This window comes from Hylobates moloch, unplaced genomic scaffold (assembly GCF_009828535.3).
Source record: "Hylobates moloch isolate HMO894 unplaced genomic scaffold, HMol_V3 SCAFFOLD_7, whole genome shotgun sequence".
Classification (NCBI taxonomy): domain Eukaryota; kingdom Metazoa; phylum Chordata; class Mammalia; order Primates; family Hylobatidae; genus Hylobates; species Hylobates moloch.
Window position 1 is genome coordinate 41,060,584 of NW_026652282.1, and position 6,697 is coordinate 41,067,280.

The following is a 6,697-nucleotide window of genomic DNA, read 5'->3' on the forward strand; positions in this document are numbered from 1 at the left end:
GTAGTGTCAGGATATGCATCAAGGTCTTTCTGACTGCAGAGCCCACGCACTTCCCATCCTATCTTGCAGATGGCCCAGTTTGAGACTGATGGGAACGTGCTGTAGGTATTTATGTCTACCTTGCAAGCCAGAGACTGTGCTATTACATCAACTTGCATGTCATCTGTCAGAGAAGTTTTGTGTGTGCGCGAATGTTTTATTGTTATTATTATTGTTGCTCTGATTCTGGAGGAAAATGTCTTTAGAATTTCAAATAACGCATGACTCATTTCCTGATATACACTGTCACCATGATTTCTTTTATGAAAATATTGAATGCAGGCTCTGGAAATAAGAAAGACTTTCTACACATGCACTGTAGAATAATGCTTAAGCTCAAAAAAAAAAAAAAAACAAAAGAAAAGAAAGAAAGGTGACCTTATTAACCCTTTCTGCATAAAATTCCTGCAAACTGTCAGCATCCCACAAGATTCCATCCACCTGGCAAATCCTAGTGCCATACTTTGAACAAAGACATCTACCACAAGAACATTTCAGGCAGCTATTGAAACCATCTTTGGGATACAGGGCTTTCTTGACCAGCTCTGTACAGTTGACCCTTGAAAAACATGGGTTTGAACTGTGGGCATCCACTTATATGTGGATTGAAAGTATAGTATTTAGGTGTGGGGGCTGGGGGTCATATGACTCAGGTGTCCCTGGGCCCTGCTGCCTTCACAGCCTGGGGCAGCCATGGGATGCCAGAGTGTGGGGATTGGTGGCCAATGGGTCTGAGGCTGTGTCTACTGAGGCTAAGATGACTGCCTTTCTTGACTGGCCTTGACTTTTCCATACATTGTGTGACTCTTGCCCCATGGCCCTTTGGCTGACCTTACCGGAAGCCATGATGACAGCGGCCTTTTGCCATTAGATGCAGGGAGATGGTGGTGGAGGTGGATACAGCAGTCAGAGAACATCTGGCAGAGACAAATATGGACCACCTGTTCATACAGAATACGAGCTTATTGTAGAAAGTTTTTCCAGTCATTACAGTTGGCAAGATTTAAAGGATTTTATGCAACAAGCAGGTGAAGTAACCTATGTTGATGCTCACAAGGAATGCACAAGTGAGGGCGTTGAGTTCCACTCCTATTCTGACATGAAGCGTGCTTTGGACAAACTGGATGGTGCAGAAATATTAGGCTTATTGAAGGTAAGCTAGGCACAAGCCATAGGTGATCTGATTCTGGAAGCAGATCCAGGTATTGATCTAGAAGATGGTCACGAAGTAGGAGTTGCAGGAGCAGCCACAGTAGATCTCAAAGTATCTCAGAAAGTCACTCCTAATCCAGGTTGCGGAGCAAAGGTCGAGCATGTTCTCATTCAAAAGGCAGGAAATCTAGCTCAAGGAGCAAATCTATGCCCAAATCTGATCTGGGCTCCCATTCTTGTTCTCAAAGCAGATCTAAGGATGAGTATGAGAAATCTCCAAGCAGGTCTCGGTCCCGATCTTCCAAAGAAAATGGAAAAGGTGATATGAAGTCAAAATACAGATCAAGGAGCCAGTCTCGTTCCAATTCACCCCTACCTGTTCCACCCTCAAAGGGTCATTCTGTGTCCCCTCCACCAAAAGGAGCTACTTCAAGATCCCGTTCTAGATCTCATTCAAAATAAAGATCAGGGTCCAGGTTGAGTTCCAGAGATTAATCCAGAACTCTTCATTCATTGCACACTATTATGGAACACTTTTCTACTTGCTTAGGCAGTTGTTCTTCCACGTTTGTACTTGGCTTTTTTGCAAGAGGAATCTCCTGAAAATAGGGGCACACAGACATTTGATTTCTGGCCAAATTTGATGAAAAAGATGAGGCTCTAAGGAAATGGTGGCATAAAGTCAAAGGCCCTCTCCCTTCTTTGTAGAATTAAGATAACTTCGATTTTATAGCTTTTGAGCTAAAATAACTTTTGTAAAGATTAAGCTCATTTAGATGTTTTTAAAAGCATTTCAGCAGGATCTGCTGCAGGGTTTGTTGTTGTTGTTGTGTTATTTGTTTGCTTATTTTTAAATTAACCATTTCAAGCTTTGAATACTTAATGCTTTAGAGGGACAACCCAATTTTCAATTACGTTTGCTTTTTATAAAGCTTGAGTTATGTAAGCTTTAAATAAAAGTTTGCTACCAAAAAAAAAAAAAAAGAAAATACAGTATTCACAAGATGTGAAACCCAAGTATAGGGAGGGCCAACTTCTCATATACGTGGGTTCTGCAGGGCTGACTGTGGGACTTGAATATGTGTGAATTTGGGTATACCTGGGGGACCTTGAACCAATCCCCTGCATATACCAAGGGACAACTATAATGAAGTATAAAGCTGTAAAAGTGTCCTAGTGCACAAGAGGAGAATCTTGAATTTCCTGCTGCAGGACCACACATGGGTAATGTGCATGTTCTCATTCAGTAGGTAAATCAGATGTATAGAAATGGCTCACACATGCTGCCACCCACTTAAGCTGTACCAATGACAGCTATCTGGGAAGGATACCAACTCTTTTTTTCCCAGCCCAGAAGCAGTCTTAGCCCTTCTTCATGCTAGGCACCTATTGATTGGAACAGTCACTTAAGATGAAATGCATTTGCCATTCCTGATCTAAAAACATTCTTTCTGCAAATAAATAAATAAATAAATAAATTCACGTGGACATGATTCAAAAGTATGTTACGGTTGTCTTTTAGAACTGTGCCTAGCCTCAAGTAATTGATAAAACCTTCCTTCAGAACCTCAGCCACTCCCAACCCCCTGCAGTGCATACTATCTAAACATCCAATTGGCATTTACCATAGGCTTCTTGAGCTTTTATTTATTTTCTTAGGTGTGTAGGATTGCAGACCCCCTCACCAGTGGGGACCACATCTCATCCTATCTCTCTGTTATGCTGTCATATAGTGCTGTGATTTGTTTATGTAAGGTATTCAGAACCGTGCATGATGATGTCAAGATAATGCTTGAGGCCGGGCACAATGGCTCACACCTGCAATCCCAGCACTTTGGGAGGCTAAAGCAGGTGGATTGTTTGAGGTCAGGGGTTCAAGACCAGCCTGACCAACATGGTGAAATCCCATCTCTACTAAAAATATAAAAATTAGCCAGGCATGGTGGTGGGTGCCTGTAATCCCAGCTACTTCGGAGGCTAAGGCAGGAGAATCACTTGAACCTGGGAGGCAGAGGTTACAGTGAGCTGAGATGGTGCCATTGCACTCCAGCCTGGGTGACACAGTAAGACTCCATCTCAAAAAAGAAAAAGAAAAAGAGATAATGCTTGATGGAGAGCATTTGGAAGCAGGAGTAATAAAAGGACTAAGATGGTGCAGATGGCCCAGCATTGATTTGGGTCACCATTATTGAAGAACGACTCAGCTTCCACTCTTACTGCTCATGGGTCAGCAGTATTGCTTTGCACAAGAAAGGGAAAATATTCTAACAGAATGTTCAATTTTATTGTAAGTCTGACCCAGAGGAAAAGGGAGAGAGACAGGCCCAGGACCTGTCTATCGGTTGCTTTGTGGCAGAAAACAAGGTCATCCATGCATGACAGGACCTCTCCAAGACAGCTAGGCTCATGGGGCACCCTTCATGGATCTCCGAGATGGAACGAGATTCATAAAGCTGCCCCCTCTTGGTGGCTTGCTTCAAGTTTTCCTCTGCTCTATCAGATGTGGCCAGAAGCCTGGATTAGGGGTCTCAGCTGTTGAGCCCTCTGCCCAGGGTGAGGCGTCCTATCTGCTCCATCTGTCTGTGAGGCTTCCTAATCATCCTCTGTTCTTTTCTTCTTTTTTTTGAAACAGAGTCTTGCTCTGTCACCCAGGCTGAAGTGCACGGATGCCATCTCAGCTCACTGCAGCCTAAACCACCAGGCTCCCACCTCAACCTCCCAAGTAGCTAGGACTACAGGCACCATCATGCCCAGCTAATTTTATTTTCTGTAGAGACAGGGTCTTGCTATGTTGTCCAGGCTGATCTCAAACTCCTGAGCTCAAGCAATCTTCCCTCCCATCTCGGCCTCCCAAAGTGCCAGCCTCTGTGTTGTCTTGGCTCTCTGCCTTAACATATGAGCCCCACATAGTAGCACAGTTTCCCTTCGGGTACTCCCTCAGCCCTTAGCCTGTGCTTAGCAATTTAGGCAAGAGCTTCTTCTGCTAGTATTTTTGGCAATAAAAGAGGCATATTTATCAGATATATGTTATATATATCCTGTATTATATATATGTATGTGTGTGTATTTATTTCTTCAAGTAACATTCTATTGTATAATCTTTTTTGGAGGGTCACTTTTTTTAATTTGACAAATAATAATTGTGTCTATTTATGGGGTACAATGTGCTGTTTTAATCTATTTATATGTTACAGAAAGAGTCAATTAAGCTAATTAACATATTCATCATCTCAGCACTTTAGAAACAACAATCCTTCCTCAGTGTCCGCACAGCAATTCTACACCGCATGGAGGGTCATTTCAAAGTTCTGTGAGGGAGAAAGGGCCTCCAGTGAGTGAGTATGAAGAAATGTCGTTTTTCCAAACCTTAGTCTACTTCATAAAATATATTTTTCTTCCCTTGATTATTGGGACACGTTTTTAAAGTACAGAAAGTACAGAGAATAATGTAACAAACACTCAAGTATGCAAAGCACATAACTGAATTTTGTCATTTGCTTCTGATCTTTTAAATACAAGAAAAAATTACAGATAGAGTTCAAAGTGTCTTTGTACTCCTCCAGAGCCACTTACCTTTCTTCTTTTACCATCCTGAATTTTGTGTGTATCTTTCCAGTTTGTGTTCCTGTAATTTAATCATATATGCATTAATTACATGTTTCATGTATTTGTATGTGTGCTTATGTAAATGGCATCATACCATACACATAATTGTACAATTTCCTTTTTTATTTCAACGTATTTTAGCATATTTTTGGAAGAGAGTTGGTTCATTTGTTACAGCTATATAAGTACTTCATTATATGAATATATTCCAACTTGATGAACATTAAGTTGGTAATAGTTTTTGCTATTACAATAATCCTGCAATACTTAATACATGTCTCCTTGAACACATGGATGAAAGTTTATCTGGGCTACCTTAAAATGGAATTGTGGCCGGGCGCCGTGGCTCACGCCTGTAATCCCAGCGCTTTGGGAGGCTGAGGCGGGTGGATCACCTGCAGTCAGGAGTTCGAGACCAGCCTGACCAACATGGAGAAACCCCATCTCCACTAAAAATACAAAAAATTAGCCAGGTACAGTGGCGCATGCCTGTAATCGCAGCTACTTGGGAGGCTGAGGCAGGAGAATCGCTTGAACCTGGGAGGCAGAGGTTGTGGTGAGCCGAGATCATGCCATTGCACTCCAGCCTGGGCAACAAGAGCAAAACTCTGCCTCAAAATAAATAAATAAATAAATAAATTAATTAATTAAATAAAATGGAATTGCTAGGTATAGTTTCAACTTTACTAGTAGTGCCAAATTGCATTTGATATTCCCATTAACAGTGTTTGAGTGTTTCTAATTTTCCAGATAGCCATCAATACTTGATCTTTTCTGACATTTTGTTTTTATTGATCTGATACGTGTGAAATAGATCTAATTTTTGTCTTCGTTTGCATTTTGCTGATTACTTGTGAGGTTGAGCCTCTTTTTATATGTTTATTGGCTATTTGTGTGCCCTCTTCCATTAATTGCTTGCTCATGTCATTTACCCATTTTTTCTGATTTATTTCCAATCAATGTGTAGAATATCTTCATCTATTCTGGATACCAATCATGTGATAGTTATATGCATTGCAAATATAGCTTCCCAAGTGATTGTTCAACTTTTTTTTTTTTTTTTTGAGATGGAGTCTCGCTCTGTTGCCCAGGCTGGAGTGCAGTGGTGCAATATCGGCTCACCACAATCTCTGCCTCCCGGGTTCAAGTGATTCTCCTGCCTCAGCCTCCTGAGTAGCTGGGACTACAGGCACATGCCACCATGCTTGGCTAATTTTTGTATTTTTAGTAGAGACAAGAGTTTCACTATGTTGGCCAGGCTGGTCTCAAACTCCTGATCTCGTGATCCACCTGCTTCTGCCTCCCAAAGTGCTGGGATTACAGGCGTGAGCCACCGCACCCAGCCTTGTTCAACTTTTAATGTCATTCGTGATGTATTTTTTATACAGAAGTTTTAAATTTTAATGTAGTCCAATTTATCAATATTTCCCTTTGTGACTTGTGCTTTTTATGACATATACTGCATACACAAAGATATTCTAAAATTTTTCTAATAATTTTTAAACTCTGATTTCCACAGTCAGATACATCCATTTAAAATCTGGTTTCTGTCAATACTAAGAGGTAAGAATTTTTTGTTTTCCACATAGGGATCATCAAATCTCCTGACAGTAGTCATTAAATAGTTCAGAATTTCCCCTGATGATTTATAAGTCTATTTCTGTAGCAATCCCCATATATCCAGTCTGTTTCTGGGATTCCTCTTCTATTCCATCAATCTACTTATTTATTCTCATGCTGATATCACTCTGTTTTAATCACTGTAGCTTTTTTTTTTTTTGAGACAAGAGTCTCGCTCCGTTGCCCAGGCTGGAGTGCAGTGGCACGATCTCGGCTCACTGCAAGCTCTGCCTCCCAGGTTCACGCCATTCTCCTGCCTCAGACTCCCCGAGTAGCTGGG

The 6,697-nt window shown here is 41.3% G+C and overlaps 1 pseudogene; it reads left to right on the top strand.

Moving 5' to 3' along the window:
* Window positions 1-910: 910 nt before the first annotated feature.
* LOC116811047 (serine/arginine-rich splicing factor 6-like) lies at window positions 911-1,686 on the top strand (annotated as a pseudogene).
* The last annotated feature ends 5,011 nt before the right edge of the window (window positions 1,687-6,697 follow it).